General features: G+C 39.2%; 1 long non-coding RNA gene across 1 annotated transcript in view; it reads left to right on the top strand.

Moving 5' to 3' along the window:
• LOC110408236 overlaps nucleotides 1–17,985 on the top strand; it is a 28,776-nt gene extending 10,791 nt beyond the window's left edge. Inside the window, exon 3 of the long non-coding RNA XR_002444231.1 lies at nucleotides 17,420–17,985. This is a non-coding gene — a long non-coding RNA (uncharacterized LOC110408236). The remainder of the gene's footprint in view (nucleotides 1–17,419) is intronic.

The raw sequence follows: 19,861 nt of genomic DNA, 5'->3' as shown, positions 1-19,861 counted from the left end.
TCAGCAGAGATATTCTTAAAGAGTTCTCCTGGTTTGTACGCATATCTGGGGTTACCTTATCAAGAAGGCTCAATTCAGTTGCTTCCATGTAAGCAACTTTAATGGACATTGCAATCTTCAGAAAATCTGATAGGTAAACCCCTTTGAAGAAGAGGGGAGGAGACTAGGATAACTAGTTAAATGTCTCTTAACAGATGCTAGGTAACCTACATTTAAGCAGCAAAATAGGTCCAGAAGGATTTGTAGATATCTACAAGTATTAACACTGTCAAATCAGTTATATCCGTTTAGATATTCAGTTGTACTTAGCAAGGACACTATGTTCTCACAGTAGAAAGGAGGTTTGATTTTGTTGCTTTTTGTGTTTGTTTGCTTCACTTTGTTTTGCTTTGTTTTGTTTTCACTGCTGTTCTACCAATATCCTTCATGTTGCTTCCTAACATACAGATTCTTTAAAGGTACACCACATGGTACAGAGTTGAGAAGTTTATTTGGGGGGCAGGTGAAAGGCATGTAGAGATCTATAAAGTAAATATTTAATCCATATCTAGTGAAAGCTAATAGTGTATTTTTGCAAATTAAAATGGAGAAATTCTCTACAGAAATATAAAATGTTGGACTGTTGTACTGACTATTTGACTCTAATTGCAGAATTTTTGAGTTATTGCAATATCTAACAAAAAAATCTATTATCAGTATTTATCTGCTATTTCTTGATCTGGTACTTGTTTTAGGTTTTAATGGTGTGCAGTTCTCTTAATTCTTTCATAATATTGACTTATTATTTACGTGCTCTATTACTTTTTGAAAATTTCAATTCAAGTTAAAAAACGCTTTTCCATGCTTTTCTTAATTTCTGCTTACTTTGCATAGCTGAAAAATAATGTAAATATATGTATATAGCTTCGTACTAACAAAAAGAATATGAAGAGTAGAAGAAAGAATAAGTCTTATTTTGATAGTCATTATCTAGATGTGTTCATTATGGATAGGTGTGAATACAGAAGACATCAAAGCCTGTCATAGAAAATGCAATTATTCTAAAGTTTGCTTATTCTTCCCAGTACTCTGAATGTGCTGCTTGCAGCTTATTTGAAAAGGTGAATGCATTAAAACAAAAACATGACAGCAGAAGACTGGAAATGAAAAGTATTACGAGCTGGCATGTCTATTTGGCAAACACAAAACCATGAAAGTAGTTAGTAATTGGCACACTGGGAATGTTAAGGCTAGAGAAAACTCCCCTTACAGATCTTCAGCTCACGTCTTCTGATGATGAGTAAGAGCTGCAGAGGTGTCTGTATAATAGCAGTAGGAGTAGGATTTTGAATGTTAAGACAAACACAGATTAAAACGTCAGATAGAAAGCTCAAAGATGTCTCTATCTTTTGCTTTAGGGTAGGTAACTGTATGGAAAAGTTTGCATTTATTGTTTATGACGTACAATGTTGACTTACAAATTCACCTCTACATAAGGAGACCTGTAGAGTTTCTAAAACCTTCAGGAGTATAGTGGGTGCAAGTTTACAATGTTTTAGTTTTTACTAATGATAACTAAAGCACACATAATTGACTCAGAGTAGCATCCTCGTTGAGAGATGGGTGAGCCACAGTCATGTATCCTTCCTCCTCCCCTCTCCCTCCCCCTCACCTTGCAGAATAGAGAAAGGATCAACAAGAGGTTCATGGGAATTTCTATTATGATCAACCCTAACACATTCAGGTTACATAGGAGGTTCTTTGGCTACCTTTTCTTCCATCTTGTGCAAGTAATTATATCTTGTGTCTGAATTAAAGATTCAGGATTACAAAGTAGAAGGAAACCAAGCACTTTTTTTCTCCTCTCCTATCCCAAAGTTCTTTTCTTTGAGTTAATACCTGCTAATGCCTGCTATTTACTATTGCCTTTATGAATACGGCATTTTGTTTGATCTATTTCATGCCATGGATATTAATTACCAAAAATTCATATAGAAAAAGTCCACAATTGCCCTTTTATTGAAAGTAATCCTTACAAGAACAGCCTACCTCTTATTTTCCACAGTGCTTTTAACAATGTATTAACAGCAAATAGGATTTAATATGGTTGAAGGAAAGGATAGAATGAAATAGTTCAGAATCAGACATAGTTAATAAACTCTTCAGTATATTCAGGATCCTTTTAATATTACCTGAAGCATTAAAAACTTATTACGAATTTCAACTTTATACGTCTGTATCATAAGAATAAAAAAGCGGTAGGTAACCACTCTGTGTGCACACAAAGTACAAAATCAATCCAGCCCAGTTGTTACAAAGGTCACACTAACTGATTAAGGTCAAAGCTCATCAGTAAAGTCTTGAATCACTTTTTGAAGATGCATAAGACAGTATTTTAAGTACCTGTAGTATTAGACCATATGAGTTGAATCCTTTCTGCATTTTCTAATTAAACATTTATAAAATGAGCCAGAATAAGTATGTTTATTTAGACAATATTGCCAGCTTCCATACATGACTTCAGTCGTGTGGCACCACAGTTGTCGCTTTTCCTTTTCATCACATATTAAAATGATCTCCACACCAAGATGACAACAATGTAGTTAAGTCTAGAAGAATCTATGTTAAGCTTTTCTTACAGGATGACTGTGAGATCTTCTGTGTTTACTTGTGACTGAATCACCAACAGAAGCCAAAACAGTCCTGAGAAGATGACTGTAGGATGAAGGTGAAAGTAGGATGAGATGATTTCTCCCCAAGGTTTGTTGAAGGTCATTTGTGTGATAGTACAGATGAAGCAGGCAGAGTATGCAAGAGTACTTTGTAGTGTGTGGACGTCATTTGAAAGATGGATAGCTGGGCAATGCAGGATTCTCCGTTGGACTAAATAGGAAGAGTGACAGGGAGGAGCTTGCCAGCTTACATCTGATAGGGACATCCCTGAGCAATGATATGCAGTGCTTTGCTCCTCTATCTATTCTGCAATATCTCCACCTCAGTTTCACTATATGCTTTTTTATGTCTTCTTGTCTCCTCCAGTCACTCTTCACAATGTTGTTGTTTCTTTCACTTTTCTTACCACTGTGCTTATAACATTCATAGTATTTCTCCATTTATCACTGCATTGTACTACTTAAATATTTATGTATGATCAGTGTCTGACTTGCCCATTTAGATTTAAAACTCTAGCCCATAAACATGATTAACTTCAATAAGAAACATTGATGGGGTTGTCTAGATTTAGGTTAAACATTAAAAAAAAAAAAGAAGTATGGGGAAATAAATGTTGTTTTTGCATAACAATTAGATGTTATGACTCCAAAGAGGTCCAAAGAAGTGCCATGAAGCTCTGATACAAGGTAAATTCCAGCTTGCAGAATAGAAGACCTGCATTTTTGAATAACATTTGGAGATATACTCATACAAACTGGTTCTGTGGTTTGAATGATAGCCAGAGGGGAAGGTTAACTATGAGAGGTTATCCCAACATGCGATAATAAGTAAATCTAACAAGATTAGGAGGAGAACAGATAGGGGTTAACCATGCAGTAAACAGAGGTGGAACATATGCTAAGGGAATTAGGAGCTTCGAATAGGCTGTGAACCCTGGAGTACTCAACCAATGAGGAAACAGAGGAGAGAATTCGAGTCAGGAAGCAGGAAATATGAACTGTTCCATCGTTCCTATCCAATGTGCCTTTTCTCATGGTTGCTCGCTATTGCAAAAGCATGAAATAAATTGTGATTCATAGCAAATTCCACATGAGCCTGGAATACTGAACATGAACATTTCTCACAGGATCTATTCACATACTTGCTTCCTCTCCCTGAAAATTAATTAGCAATGTGTACAGTTTTGGATCAACATGTGTTCTTTTACTTGCTGCCTGCTTAACTAAATCACTATAGGGAGAGCATTTTGTACTAGTAGTTCCCATTGTACTGCAGAGATAACTGAGACAAAATAACAATCATCAGAACAATCTGACCGATAATATAGTCTTGAGCTCATTTTCTGATCTAGAAATGAAAATATGTATCATTTCTCAATTTTTAATGTATACTATTTCACTGAATTAGTTTACAGTATAATTCCAACAGTTACATCATCTGTAAAATCAGTGCATTTGCAGAAGCATGGAGTTGAGAAAGTAAAGCGAAAGAATAGTGAAAATGTCCTAGGTTTTGCAATGCAGAAAATATTCAATTAGATTTACCATCACAGAACTTCTCAAGAAACTATTTTGAAAGGTGTGCCTAAATTCACAGCTTGAATTCTGTAAGAAAATCAAATTCAATAAAACATCAATGAGAACTTGGAATAATTGCTTTAGTTCTTCCCTTGTCAGACTGAAGAGCTAAACACACAAGGTCTCCACATCCTAAGATCTCTCTCTCAGGCTGTTTTCCCTCTTCCTTTCATAATTTCCATAAAAAGTAGTATTCAGTTCCATATGGTTACATTTTCGTTTAAATGTCTGCATTTAGGTTTTTACATAAAATTCATACCTAAGTTCTTAAAAAGTCAAGGAGATACAATGAGAACATTCATACAAGCCTGAACAATTTTTCAGTTTGCCCTAGGTTAGAGATCCATATTTGGATGGATGAAAATCCATATTTTGCACATCATTTGCTATATTGATGTCCTGATTGTATCAGTATTCCATATCATGGCATCATGCGGCAAGCTGTCTTGTGCTTAACAACAGAGCTGAGTGTGTTTCCTGCATGCTGTGCTTCTAGCAGACTCAGCTATTTCACATGAGTTCTGGCTCTGGGAAACGTGATCTTCCAGTTCCAGGAGAGGAGGAAATTCTCTCATCTTTTCCAGGAGGCCAGCTGGTGAGGGCCTGCCGATAAAGACTTGGACTGTCTCTCTCCTCTGGTTTATTTTCAGATTGTTTGATTTATTATTCTTAATTATTCTGTATTATCTCACATTCCTTTTAGTAAATTAGTTTCTCCTATCTCAATAGATTTTTTTCCTCTTCCTTCCCCTCCCTTTCTCCTGAGAGGAGGGGGGGATGTTGTGTGATTAATTCTTCAAACCGTGATGATTGATAAGTAACTTGATTCAATTGCCAACGCATAAATATTTTGTGATTCTGAAGGTAGGGTGGGAGAGCTGCCCTGACCTCTAGTTATTAGTCTGAAAAAAAAAAAAAAAAAAAAAAAAAAAAAAGGTCTCATGTAATAATTATCATCCCTGTGTGAATACTTTGGATAGCATGGGGCATTCCAAATGGTGGTACACATTTAAACTGAGCAACTGTATTGAGCTCCCAGCTTAAAAGGAAGCATTATGTTGTAGGCAGATATATTTAGATTCTGAGTATCACTGATTATGTTGAAAGGCCTAGATCATACCATTCTTGAAGTGACTGCAGACCCAGATTCTGGTATGATAACTTCTGCTTGAGGAGTATCCTGGTTCTTAGCCACCTTAATTTAGCTGTAATCTAGCTAATCTACAGGAATTGTAACTTTGAGAAAAGTTATACTTTATGACATTGTAGTTAATTTTCCAAATTTTCTGGTCTTGGTAGTAATTTACATATATATATATATATTGTAATATATTGATCCGTAAAAGAGCAAATTATTCAGAAAATGTCAGATCATCTACCCTCTTAAATTTGATGTTTGGGTTTGTTTGTTTTAGTTGTTTTTTTTTCCTCAGAAATCTGATCAATAATTCTTTTCTTTTTTCGTCTTATACTCCATTATGTAGAACTGCACGACTTTGGTCATGCTTTTTGATATTGGCTAATAAATACATTGATACATTTGATAGAGATTAAGTGATCGAAAACATTTTATAGAGATGCTAGAAAGAAGAGACAAAATCTACTCAAAATGTTCAGAAAAGTAACATTATTTGTAATAATAATAAGTAACTAAGAGATTCTTAGTTGAATCTGGAGGACAACAAAAAAGGTATGTTCATTTTTACACTTATTCCCTTAATTGTTTAGCTGAAGTTTTTGACCTGTGTTGAAACAATTTACACTTTGTGTGTCCAAACAAAAAATGTATAGTTAAGGTATGCTCTGTATACTGAAGATCTGAAGAGTTATTCTCAGAAATATTACAGATATCTATCAAAAATCTTTGGGCTGGCAAACTGATAATAATTAGGAAAAATTCTGAATCTGAGCCTAAGCATTTCTTTCTAGTCGTGTAAGTGACATTACTGTCAGAGGCATGAAGACCTTTCAAATAGATATTGCTGCTGTTCACTGACTGTCCTGAAAGACAGATGTAGCAAAACAGAAAAGTTGCTTATATTAGTTTGGACAGTTTAGACAGGTTCTTTTGCTCTTTTTCATTTCTTTCAAGGAAAATAATTTGAAAGTGAAATTACGTCTTTTTTTTTTCCCACTAAGATTTAGATTTTGCTTTTTGCTAGTCCTGTTGTAATCAAGATATTTCTGAAAGTGATGAAAGATATCATCACCATAAATGATCTATACACTTCAAACATTATCAGGATTGTTCAATTGCAGCAAATTGCTTTTGTTGAAGTAAAAGAAACTGAAGTTTTTTGAGCAAGAAACTGTCTTGTTCACAGAGTATTCAGGACAATCTACATCATCCTAGAGCAAAGAACACAAATGCACATAGGTCACTCTGAATGTAATGCCTCTTATTTATTTCCTTGTAAGCTACAACAAATAGAAAAGCACAATGACACTATTTGATACAGAAAATTCTCACCTACAATACATAGTCACCACCATTAGCTATGCATTTTTTCCACTGATGAACAAGAGCCTGCATGCTGCTGCCATAAAAGTCTGCAGCAGAGGAAGTGACCCACCTTTGCTGTCACAACTACTGAAATGCACCGCTCACTGCCTGACCGTGCTCATAGCTGCTATTTGGTCTCCATAAATGTTCAGCAAGTATTGGTGAATATCAATTGATACAATTTTTTCCACACAGAGGAATTCAGTGACACACCTTTGCTTCATGCACACTTCTATTTCAGACTCCAATTTATCAGACTGCCCCACTGCTGCTGTCTGTTGTGCAGCAACAAAATGTAATGGAATACTGGCGGGAAGGTTCAGCATCTACTGTCATATCACCAACATCTGACTCTGACATTGTGGGCAAACAGAATAAAATAGAAGGCAGAGCAAAATTAGGAGCAGCCCTTGTACAGCCTCTCCCAGGCTTGGCACATGGTGGACCTTGTTTTCCATAGAATTATTTTTATTTGCATTCATTTCTCTTTCAGTTACACTTAAAATAGCTTTACACACATGTCTTCACACCCTGAGAGGATATTGCCTTTACACTGCTGAAAAACACACATACACGTTCCCGGGTTTCGGCACCACTTGAAAAACACATACACACGTTCCCGGGTTTCGGCACCACTTGAAAACACACATACACGTTCCCGGGTTTTGGCACCACTTGAAAACACACTCACACACACACACAGACACACACACAATAGCAGCAAGAAAAGCTTTTTTTATTCAAAGGTATAGCACTACTTTTATAATACTTGTTATCCACTATTGCCATCTAAAGCTTACTCCCTTAATGCTGATTGGATATTTTTGTTGAGGCATGTAGCAGTGAAGCATGAAGCAGTATTTTCCATCTACTGACATATCAAAAGGTAGCTTATCGGATCATCTTAGTTTGCCATTTTCCCTGCGTCACGGGTACATTCTTTGGTCAACTTGTCCCTATTCCTTCGGGGAGGGGGCCTTTCTCGTTACACCTCGTACCCTCGCAACCGCCTATTACAACACACTGCAACTATAAACATTTTAGAAGGGATAGGGAAAGTAGGAGGGGTGGGGGAGTTGCTCTCTATGTTAAGAAGTGGATTTATTGTGAAGTACTGCCTCTGAAAACAGTCATGGCCAGGTTGAGAGCTTGTGGGTTAAAATTAGGGACGAGACCAATAAAGAACATCTGGTGGTCAGGATCTACTAAATGCCAGCTGATCAAAAGGAGTATGTTGACAAATCCTTCTTGCTTCAGCTACAAGAGATGTCACACTCACAGGCTCTCATCCTGATGGGGGATTTTAACCATCTGGATATCTGCTGGTAAACCAATACAGTAAGCTGCAAGAGATCCAGGAGACTCCTGGAATCCACTGAGAATAAATTCCTCGTCCAGATACTGGACAGACTAACCAGAGGTGAAGCATTACTGGATTGGCACTCAGCAATACAAAAGAAATCATTTAAGAGGTTAAGACTGGAGGCAATCTGGGATGTAGTGACCATGCCATGGTCAAGTTTATGATCTTGAGGAACATAGGCCTGGCAAAGACTGGAGTCAGGACTCTTAACTTCAAGATAGTGAACTTCCAGATATTTAAGGATTTATTGGAAGAGATCCTCTGGGAAATTGTTCTTATGGACATAGGAATGGTACAGAGCTGGCAGCTCTTTAGGGTCACATTTCTGAGCACAAAAAAAGCTCTTCATTGCCCAGTATAGAAAATGGAGAGAAGGCAGGAAATCAGCATGGCTGAGCAAGGACCAGCTGGTCAAACTGAGAGATAAGGACACGTACAGGCAGTAGAAGCAAGAACTTGTGGCCTGGAAAGAATATAGGGATGCTACCAGACATGCAGAGATGGGAACAGGAAAGCCAAGGCTCAGATGGAACTAAACTTGGCAAAGAATGTGAAAAATAACATGAAAAGATTCTATACGTACAGTCCTCAGAGGAGGCAGACTAAGGAGTGTGTAACCCCTGTGATAAACAAAAAGGGAGACCTGGCTTCAACAGACATTGAGAAGGCTCAGATACTCAATGAATTGTTTCCCTAGATCTTCACTGGCAGTCAGGCTTCCCACCTGGCTCATGTCCATGAGCCTCTAGGCATGGGATGGGGGAGCACAGTCCCTCCCACTGTAAGAGCAGAGCAAATCTGAGATAGCATCATGAGGCTGAATGTATACAAATTTAAGGGGATGAAAGACATGCATTCCAGGGACCTGAAGGAACTGATGTGGTTGTCAAGATCATCTCCATTATATTTGAAAAGTCATGGCTGTCAGGCAAAGTCTCCATTGACTGGAAAAATGGAAACAACACTCTTATTTTTTAGGAAGTGAGAAACGGAGACAGGGAGAACTTCTGGCCATTGAGCCTCACATCTGTGCCTGGGAAGATCAGAGACCAGGCCCTTCTGGAAGATATGTTAAGGAACATGTGAGATCAGGATATGATCTGAGATAGCCAGCACAGTTTCAGCAAGGGAAGATTATACCTGATTGTCATGGTTTTGTGATTTTTTGTTGTTGGTATTCCACATCACAACATCATGTAAAGCACTGGCAGTTAAAGAGTTAATGTTCTGGTTCTGTGGACTGCGGTTTCTGGGTGCTTTGTTCTCCAAAGGGGAGGGGAGGAGCTGCATTCTCCAGGGGTCTTTGCACCTGGAGGGGGTTGGTGAAGCCACCTCACAGACCTGGAGTTCCTTTCTTCATTCACAACAGAAAAGCATGTGGTCCCCCTGCAGCTTACAGAATAAGACTTCGGATTTGGACTCTCTCTCTCTCACTTTGATTTATTGGCCTCAATTCTGATATCATATTTAGTAAATTAATGTTCCTCCTTGGACTGTTGCTGCTGTTTTGTTTTAGACCTGTCTACTATTCCCCTACCCTTCCCACTTTTCCCTTTATTTTTCCCAGGGTGTAGGTTTGCAGGTCCCCTGCCTCATTAGCCACAGGATCGGTCCGGGACAGCCCGTAAACCACCAACACTTTTTTTTTTCTCCTTTCTTTCTTTTCTGGCCCGGTGGGCCTGTGGGCCTGCTGTCCCCCTGTCACAGACATAGATCCAGAGATAACTCCTTGACACTGGCCAATCTGGTGGCCTTCTACATTAGAGTGATGGCATCAGTAGATGAAGGACAACTAATCACATTCACCTGGACTTGTGGAAGGATTGTGACATGGTCCCATACCACATTTGTGTATCTAAACTGGAGAAAAATGGATTTCAAGGCTGGATAATTCAATGAACAAAGAGTTGGTTGGATGTTTACAGCCAGAGTGTTGTGGTCAACAGCTCTACATCCAGGCGGAGGCCAGTGGTGAGTTGTGCTCCCCAGGGGTCTGTATAGATGATGAGACTGAGTGTATCCTCAGCAAGTTAGATGATGACACTAAGCTGAGCAATGCAGCTGATGTGGCAGAAGGAAGGGATGTCATCCAGAGGAACCTGGACAGAACTGAAAAATGGGTCCATGAGAACTTAATGAGGTGCAAAAAGGTCAAGTGGTGTTGCACTTGGGTAACAGCAATCGCAACTAGGTATACAGACTGGGAGAAGAACTCACTGAGAGCAGCTCTGTGAAGAAGGATCTTGTAGTCCTGGTGAATGAAAAGCTGGACATGGGATACCAGTGTGTGCTCTTGCAGCATGGAAGGCTGATTGTATCCTGGGCTAAGTCAAGGGAGGGGTGACCAACCGAGCAAGGGAGGTGATTGTCCCCCTCTACCCTCATGAGGCCCCATCCAGAGTACTGCTATGAGAAATGCTCAGAATCAAAGATTTCTATTCAAGCAAGATGGTGAGAACAGCAGTTTATTCATTATCGCAGTAATGGACGCACACCCCCTACTGGCAAGGGAGAAACTGCACAACTAGTCAGTGAAATTCATTCCATTATATACCCTGGGTCCGACACAGGTAATATCCCTCCTGGCACTCACTGGTTGAGCGTCTCAGGCTCACAGTCTTCCCAATGCTGTTACTATGATACATTTTCATGCAAGGTTTGTTATCAGCCTATTGTTTTTAGGTATGTTTTGTACATTTCCATGGAGATAGGAAGACAATGTTTCCAGAAGTTAGCACATTGATTTTGTCCTGTACTAGGATCTCCCCACCCTGTATATTTACCACACCTCATGCCTGTGCCAATTCTACCCAGGGCAGAATGCCCTACTCACAACTTTACTTGGTTCAGCTGCATTCTTTGTGAAAAAGAACTTATCCTACACTACATACAGAAACACTGGAAACTTCCACTGCAAAAACACAATCTACCTCTCACACTGTGTCCAAGCCTGGGGCCCCCAGTACAGAAAGGATGCAAAGCTGTTGGAATCATAGAATCATAGAATCATAGAATGGCCTGGGTTGAAAAGGACCTCAAAGATCATCGAGTCTCAACCCCCCTGCCAAGTGCAGGGCCGCCAACCACTAGACCAGGCTGCCCAGAGCCACGTCCAGTCTGGCCTTGAACACCTCCAGGGACGGGGCATCCACAACCTCCTTGGGCAACCTGTTCCAGTGCGTCACCACCCTCTGTGAAAAACTTCCTCCTAATATCTAACCTAAATCTCCCCTGTCTCAACTTAAAACCATTCCCCCTTGTCCTATCGCTATCCACCCTCGTGAACAATCAATCCCCCTCCTGTTTATACACTCCCTTCAAGTACTGGAAGGCCACAATGAGGTCTCCCCGGAGCCTTTTCTTCTCCAAACTAAACAAGCCCAGTTCCCTCAACCTTTGCTCATAGGAGAGGTGCTCCAGCCCTCTGATCATCTTGGTCGCCCTCCTCTGCACTCATTCCAAGAGCTCCACGTCCTTCTTGTGCTGGGGGCCCCAGGCCTGGACACAGTACTCCAGATGGGGCCTCACAAGAGCCGAGTAGAGGGGGACCACCATCTCCCTCTCCCTGCTGACCACTCCACTTTTAATGCAGCCCAGAACATAGTTGGCCTTCCGGGCTGCCAGCGCACACTGCTGTCTCATGTCCAGCTTCTCGTCCACCAGGACCCCCAAGTCCCTCTCCGCAGGGCTGCTTTCAAGTACTTCTTCCCCCAGGTTGTATAAATACCTGGGATTGCCCTGGCCCAAGTGCAGCACCCTGCACTTGGCCTTGTTGAACCTCATTAGGTTCTCGTGGACCCACTTGTCCAGCCTGTCCAGGTCCCTCTGGATGGCTTCCCTTCCTTCCAATGTATCGACTGCACCACTCAGCTTGGTGTCATCTGCAAACTTGCTGAGGGTACACTTGATTCCATCGTCTATGTCATTGATAAAGACATTGAAGAGCACCGGTCCCAGGACTGAGCCTTAGGGGACACCACTCGTGACCGGCCTCCACCCTGACATAGAACCATTTATCACAACCCTTTGGCTGCGACCAGCCAACCAGCTCTTAACCCACCGAACAGTCCATCCTTCAAATCCATACCTCTCCAATTTGGAGAGAAGGATGTGATGAGGGACCCTGTCAAAGGCTTTGGAGAAGTCCAGGTAGATGACATCCATCACCCTCTTCCCATTCACCGATGCCGTCACTTCATCGTAGAAGGCCACCAGATTGGTCAGGCAAGATCTGCCCTTGGTGAAGCCATGCTGACTGCCTCGGATCACTTCCTTGTCACGTATGTGCCTTAACATGTCTTCTAGGAGGATCTGCTCCATGATCTTCCCAGGCACAGAGGTGAGGCTCACCTCCCGCAGCTGGAGCAAGAAGGCCTCGTCAACAGGCTCCCCCTGATCAGGTGTCCTGTAACAGACCCCAATCACTAGATCTCCTTTACCGGACCAATAACTGACTTTAACCCATAAGCTCTCAACCTGGTCGTGACTGTTACTCAGACACAGCTCTTCACAATCTATCCACTTCCTAACACAGAGGGCAACTCCCCCTCCCTTCCTGCCCTGTCTATCCCTTCTGAAGAGCCTGTAGCCCTCAATCAGAGTGTTCCAATCGTGGGATTTGTCCCACTACATTTCCGTGATAGCAACCAGATCATAATTTTCCAAGCACATCACGGTTTCCAGTTCCTCCTGCTTATTTCCCATGCTGCGTGCTTTAGTGTAAAGGCACTTCAGCTGGACTTTCTGGCACACTACCTTTCTAGAGAGGCCCTAGGGGACCTTAGGTGGGGGAGAGGACAGGGGGATCACTGCAGCAGGAACACTGCCTGCCTGCTGGTTCCCCCCTGTTACCTGTTTGCAAGGCGGTAGGGGGCGACATGCTTCATGCAGGGCCACAGCTGGCTGCCTCGATCTCAGGGATGGTAGGGACTGGCACCACTGGTCAGTCTCCTGCTCACACTCTCTAATATTCCTCAGCCTCTCCACTTCTTCCTTCAGATCAGCCACCAGGCTAAGTAAATCATTTAGCTGGTTGCATCTGACACATATGCTTTCTCCATCGCCCTGCACTGCAAGCACTCACTGCAGCCAAAAACCTGAGTACTAACATGCTGTTGTGGGACCTCCATCTGGGTCTCCTCATTTTTCTTGGCAGTGGCCATCCTTTCATCTGTGCATGGGACCTCAGTCTGGGTCCCCGCATTTTTCCTGGAAATAGCCTTTCACCAGGGGGCAGCCATGGCAAACCAGCAGTCACTAGCACGGTCTAGGGCAACCTTAACGAGGTGCAGCTCATCTGGTCCTCCCTGTTGCCGATAGCGCTGGCTCCACCCTGACCACATTACCAGCCCGTTTACAGGTGACTCTGCACTTACCACTCCCTATACATTGATATAACAGGGCTCCTCACTGTGTAGTCACATGAACAAGTGGCTTACTGTTTCAGCGTGTTTGAACGGCCTTTGTGGTACAGGCACACAAACTCCCCCGCTCTGCCCAGGTGGGCAGCGACACGCCCCAGAGGCTTTTTCTAAGGCAAGGGGCGTGGATGCAGGGCAACGCCCACGCCACGTCAGCCACTCTCGCAAGAGCTGCTGGGCCACTCCATTAGCTCGGGGGTCCCCGCGTAAAGGAATCGATCAAAAACCCCCCTGTACCTCGCTTCAGTCACTGTGGTTCTGGCTGGGACAGCACCGAAACAGCTAACCTCGGCGATCGGTTATCATTTATTAGGGGATAGAAACAGGTGTATATATTCAGTCTATACTGTCTAGTATAATTGGATCCCTATTTCTAAAATTCATTTGGGCATCACAGCTTTTAAATTGAATATTTCTGATAGCTGGATCCTGATTCTCAACTGGTCATATTTCAAGTCATATTGTTTCCATTGGATAAATTAAGATAGAGGGTATTCAGTTTGTAAAAGTATCATTTTAAAACAACTATTATTTCATCATTTTTTGTTGTGAAAAACCGATATTATTCTAGTATAGAAATATGTATGTATATTCTCACTAGACAGGGAAGACAATCAGTTTGAGATGCTGATGTGTTCTCTCTTTGTCTTCTTTTCTGTTTCTTTACTTTTATATATGTATTCATATATGTATTTATACATGTAATTAAACAATAAAACAACAGAAAAGTGCATATCTACCTCTCTAGCTGGCTCTTTCTCTGACATAAATAATACGTCCTACTCTCTATTATTTGTACATTTACTCTCTCTCCCTTTTGTATTTCTTTCAACAATGTTCTTTCTTATTATTCTTATCTTTTGATTTTTCCAGTTATAAAATTACAGAGAAGGAATTAATTAATTTACATCTCAAGTCCTTTTTAAGTGTGAATTTAATAAGAGAGAGAATTTCTTTCTGTGTAAATATTTGTGTTCTGAAATTTGTCGGTACTTTTTACAAAGCTAATATTTTAGCATTTTTGCCAAGAAGAAAATAAAAAATGTACAAACTGCTGAAACTGCTTTTATGAAAACATCATTTTTCTAATTCCAGACTTGTACTTACTGTCCCCTTGAGTGTCATTCTCTCAGCACTATGGCATTCTACTCATCTCTTCTATTCTTGCAGTTTCTGTTGACCGTATGTGCATGACCTCTACCACCTACCCACACTGGGTCAAGGAAATATGCAGCACTGGTAAAAAAATATTCTTCTATACATAAACCCAGGGTCCCATCCAGTTTTGTCTTTAACAGCTCCAAGGATGGGGCATTCATATCTTCTCTGAGCAACCTATTCCAGTGACTCATTACCCTCCAATTAAAAAGTTCCTTCTAATATCTAATCTAAATCTCTCCTCTTTTACTATAAATTAATTCCCGTAGTTCTGTCAGATCATGTAAAATGTTTGTCTCCCTCCTGTTTATAAGATCCCTTTAAGTACTGAAAGACCACATTAAGGTCTCCCTGGAAACTTTTTTTCTCAGGTAATGCTAACAAGGATATGTGGGATCTATGGGTACATGCAGGGCTCTGATCAATATAATTGATAAAAAAATAAGTCCAAGAATTTTGTTTTCAAACAAAGAATTCCTTTTGTTAAGAATGTATTTTGCAATGGTGTCCTGTTTGGTGGAAAAATGAACTGCTTTCCATAAAGATATACAGTCTTTTGCTTCCCAATCACTTTATGATGATGTCTAACAGTTCTCAGTATAAACTTATTTAAATTATACAAATATATTCTCAAAAGTAATGTATAAGAATATGGCTATAAATAATAGGAGCTCTAATGTTATGAAAAGTTCAATTTGCCTTTAGCCCATGTACCAATAACTATATATTTCAACACTTCATATAGGAAAACAATAGAGAGCCTACAAAATCTCTGTCATTATCGAGATCAGATCTTATACACTTGTACAGAGGAATATCTAGTGCATTCACTTAATCTATGTGTAGGACTGCATTTTTTTTCTAAAATAATATTTTCAAGCCTTTTCAAGTTATTTTCTTGTTTGCTTTTGTATGTCCTTGGATATTTGGAGACCACAGAATAAACTGAGAAATTTTTGTTTATTGGTTTTTAAATATCAGCGGATGACCACACAGAAAAAAAATTGCATGATGTGAATATTTTAAAAATATCTCTGATCTTCAAAGAAGACTGTGGATATGTTTCATTTGACTTAGCTCTATTTTCATTGTCTAGCATTAGTCTCTTTATGGTGTTGTAACATTAGAAATGAGTGGAAATTGTTGCATTCTTAAATAAAGCGCTTATTTTATATTTTTAGCCATAGTGATTTTGCTCTTAAATACAAATTTATGTATTTAACTGAATATTGTGTTGATTTTCAACACAGAATTAATTTAATTTAAACTTTTTTTTTCCTTCAAATATGTCATTTTTCATTGTCATAACGCTGTACATAAAAGAATAGAGATACCTAGTCTGAATGAGATGTAAAGGGATAACGTACAGAAGGTATGGCCTGGGAAAAGAACATATCAGGTAACTCAGATCTCTTAGAAGTCAGACATCTAGATTTAATTAGTCATACAGAAATCCTCAGAAGACAATAGAAAACATCTTCAGAAGGCAATTTTTACTTTCATAGAATCATAGAATCACCAAGGCTGGAAAAGACTACTAATATAATCTAGTCCAAGCATCCAACTATTGTTCTAGTAGTAGCTGTATAAAACAGAAGAACTCTTCACTTCCTCACTTCTTCCTGTAGTAGAAGGAAACCTAAATATTTACTTATGTCTAGATATGAACTTTGGGTTACTGAAGTTAAATAAGATGAATTTCTCCTTGGTGTATTCACCATGTACTGGCTATGTTCCTATCCAGAAGTAGGCTTTCAAAGAAACATAAGTCATAATTCACTATTTTGGGAGTTTTTGTTGTTACTGTTGTTCTTACTTTTAACTTTACAAATAGTAAAAAAAAAAAAAAAAAAAAAAAAAAAAAGCTTATAAAAGAACTAGCATATTATTGATGAACTATAACAGTTCATCAATGGGAAGAAGAGATCAGAATATATCTGACTGCAGCTGAGCTAGTCATCTTAAAATCCTTTTATAATAAATGGTGAGAAACAGCTGCAGTTAGGCTTTATTTAGCATAATTTTAGATATATATAATAGAATGAACCAATATGTAGATCTATAATTGTGTCCAATATAAGCTATTCATGCACAGAGAGGAGAAGGCAGAAGAAAGTATTGAACAGATATTCATTGTATACCTACATGGAAACACAAAAAGCCTTTAGAGCTTCATTCAAAAATCACAAACAGGAAGGGATAGATGCTCTTTGACAACTATAGAACATATTAATCTTTTGAAATACTCAAACATTTTGTACACCTAATGTGTTATCAATGTTATCTTGTTTATAAGTAAGATATGTAAGGGATTATTTGCTCTGCCTTGCTTTTAACAAGAAAGAACGTTGGCAAAGTTAAAATTCAAATGTAATTCAGTATTTCCTTTTGTTATTCAGATTTACTTTGCTGTTCCTGTAGAGTCATTTTCAAAAAGCAAAGAAATACTAAATAGCATAAAAATGAAATGACTACCAAATTTCTATATGCCAGAAAATTTCTGAGTTCATTTCAGCTTGATGACATACATGTCTAAAATTATTTTTAATTATGAGCAGTTATGCTCTGCTTTTTTACTGAACTTCCTCTAAAATTAGGAATTAATGTGGTATATGTCTATACTAGGAATTAACTTCATATATGTCTATACTAGGATACATTTCAACACTTTTTTTTCTGACAGTTCAAAAATATTCATAACCAATATGATTTTTATTTTAATGTGTCTCTTCCATTTGTAAAACAGGATGTCTTTATCTTCTGTTTATTAAAGAATCAAACAAACAGAAAAGCAATGAGAGAAAAATTCAAAGGAGGACTACAAAGATGGTGAAGAATCTGGAGCAGAAGACATATGAAGAGTGGCCAAGGTCACTTCGTTTGCTAATGTTAGCAAAAAGGAGACTGAGGGGAGACTACATGGCAGCCTAAAGCTTCCTCATGAGGTGTGCAGAGGGCAGATGCTGATTTTTCTGGCAACAGTGACAGAACCTGTCATGGAGCTGTATAAGGGAAGGATCAAGCTGAGTGTTAGGAAAACTTTTGTCACCATGTGTTCTTGGGCACTGAAACAGTCTCCCCAGAGCAGTGATGATGACACCAAGCTGTCAGAGTTCAAGTGTGTTTGAACCATACACACTCAGACATAGAGTTTGATTTTAGGATGGTTCTGTGTGGAACAAGGACTCAACAATCATAGAATCATACTGTGGTTTGGTTTGGAAGGGACCTTTAAGATCATCTAGTTCCAGCCCCTCCTATAGGCAGGGACACCTCCCTCTACTCCAGGCTGCTCAAAGCCTCAACCATCCTGGCCTTGAATGCTTCCAAGGAGGGGGCATCCAAAACTTCACTGAGCAACCTGTTCCAGTGTTTCACCACCCTCACAGTAAAAACTACTTCACGACATCTAATTTAAATCTACCCTCTTCCACTTTAAAGCCATTTCCCCTCATCCTGTTGCCACCTGCCCTTTAAAAAGAAAGTCCCTCCTCAGCTTTCCTGTATGCTCTGCCCCCTTCAGGTACTGAAAGGCCGTTACAAGGTCTCCTTGGAGCCTTCTCTTCTACAGGCTGAACAGCCCCAGCTATCTTAACCTGTCCTCACTGGAGAGGTGCTCCAGCCCTCTGATCATCTTCGTGGCTCTCCTCTGGACCTGCTCCTACAACACCAGGTCCTTCTTGTGTTGGGAGCTCCAAATTCCTCATTGGTCCCTTTCAACTAAGGATGGTCTATGACTGTGAACTAAGTAATCAAATTTCTAAAATGTGGAACCAAAGTCAGACTACTTCAAGATTCTTGACCAAAAATACATGTTTTGGTAATGTGCAACATGTTAATTCAATATACAAAGTTTCTGACAGATAAGAATTCATTAGCTACCATTAGCACTGTGCTTTGTACTTGATAACCTGTTGACATGTGTCTCATAAATGAATAATGATCACAGAAATGGATCACGAACTATCCTGTGATGATAAATACAAATTAATTGGTGGTACGCTTAAACAAGTCTTAAGAGATGAAGATACTATAGGAGGAAGAGATTTCAAACATACTGATTTTGCCCTGTCATTTGCTTTTAGAACTCTGTCTCTTTTCTTTTTATTTAGTATCTCTGCATGTGGCCAAGGCCAGAATCTTTCTTCTCCTTTTCCAGCAAATAACTAAGCTATTAATTTTATGTCTCAGTCCTGTAATTTTAATATAGGACAGTGTTATCTTTGCAAAATTGGGAATCTAAATTAAAAGAGAGAAGCTAGTTAAAAAAAAAAAAAAGATCACAGCTGACTTCATTATATGTTTGAAATATGTATTCTGATATACAAAATTAAAAAAAAACACTTTATGTCTTTGTAAACATTGGCTAATTTGGAGGAAAGAGCACACTTCAAAGGCAGGATTGCTCTGAAGGATCATATGGATTATTTCTGAGTTGATGCTGACGAATTCCCACAAGGACTTTTTCAAAGGAGAAAAGAGAAACATCATATTTGGGACTCATACAGACATCTGTATGAAACTATATTAAAGAAATCTCGAAGTGTACATATATATACACACATGTTCATACAGATATATGTATATATAAAACACCTTATTTCAGGTTTCATATAAAACCTTAGATTCAGTACATCATTAGGAGAAACTGCTGAAACTTGGAAAGTTTCTAATAGGTGAGGGCTAATGTTTTGAGTCAGAGAAAAAAATCTAGGGAACAAAATAAAATACTAATTTTTGTAATTGTCAGATTGAAATAATGTGAAATTTAGAAATCTTGATTGATTTTTTTAATAAATGCTTTATTAGTCTGAATAGATAATATTTTGAAGCTTAAATAAATAACACTTGTTAAACTTGTTATCAGGGAACTCTGAAATTTTATATTTTTGTTCTTCATTGAATTTATAGAATTTCACAATAAAACATTTCTTCAATGGCAGCTGACAGAGGCAGAATACTAAATTAGTGGTTTTGTTTCTTTTCTTTGTTGTTTTTTTGTTTGTTTGTTTGCTTGTTTTGTTGTTGTTCTGTTCTGTTTTGTTTTAATCTTGCCCCATCCATTTCTGTCTTTCAGTTTCTAAAATCCAAAATTGAAACTTCAGGGTCAGATCTCACTCAGGCTTATGACTCTACTCATTACAGTTGAGTAAAGACAAAGAAACGTATCCTTACTGCATTCTTCTCT

Source organism: Numida meleagris, chromosome 1 (assembly GCF_002078875.1).
Source record: "Numida meleagris isolate 19003 breed g44 Domestic line chromosome 1, NumMel1.0, whole genome shotgun sequence".
Lineage (NCBI taxonomy): Eukaryota > Metazoa > Chordata > Aves > Galliformes > Numididae > Numida > Numida meleagris.
The sequence above is the reverse complement of the archived record's forward strand: the minus strand, read 5'-3'. Positions and strand labels throughout refer to the sequence as shown.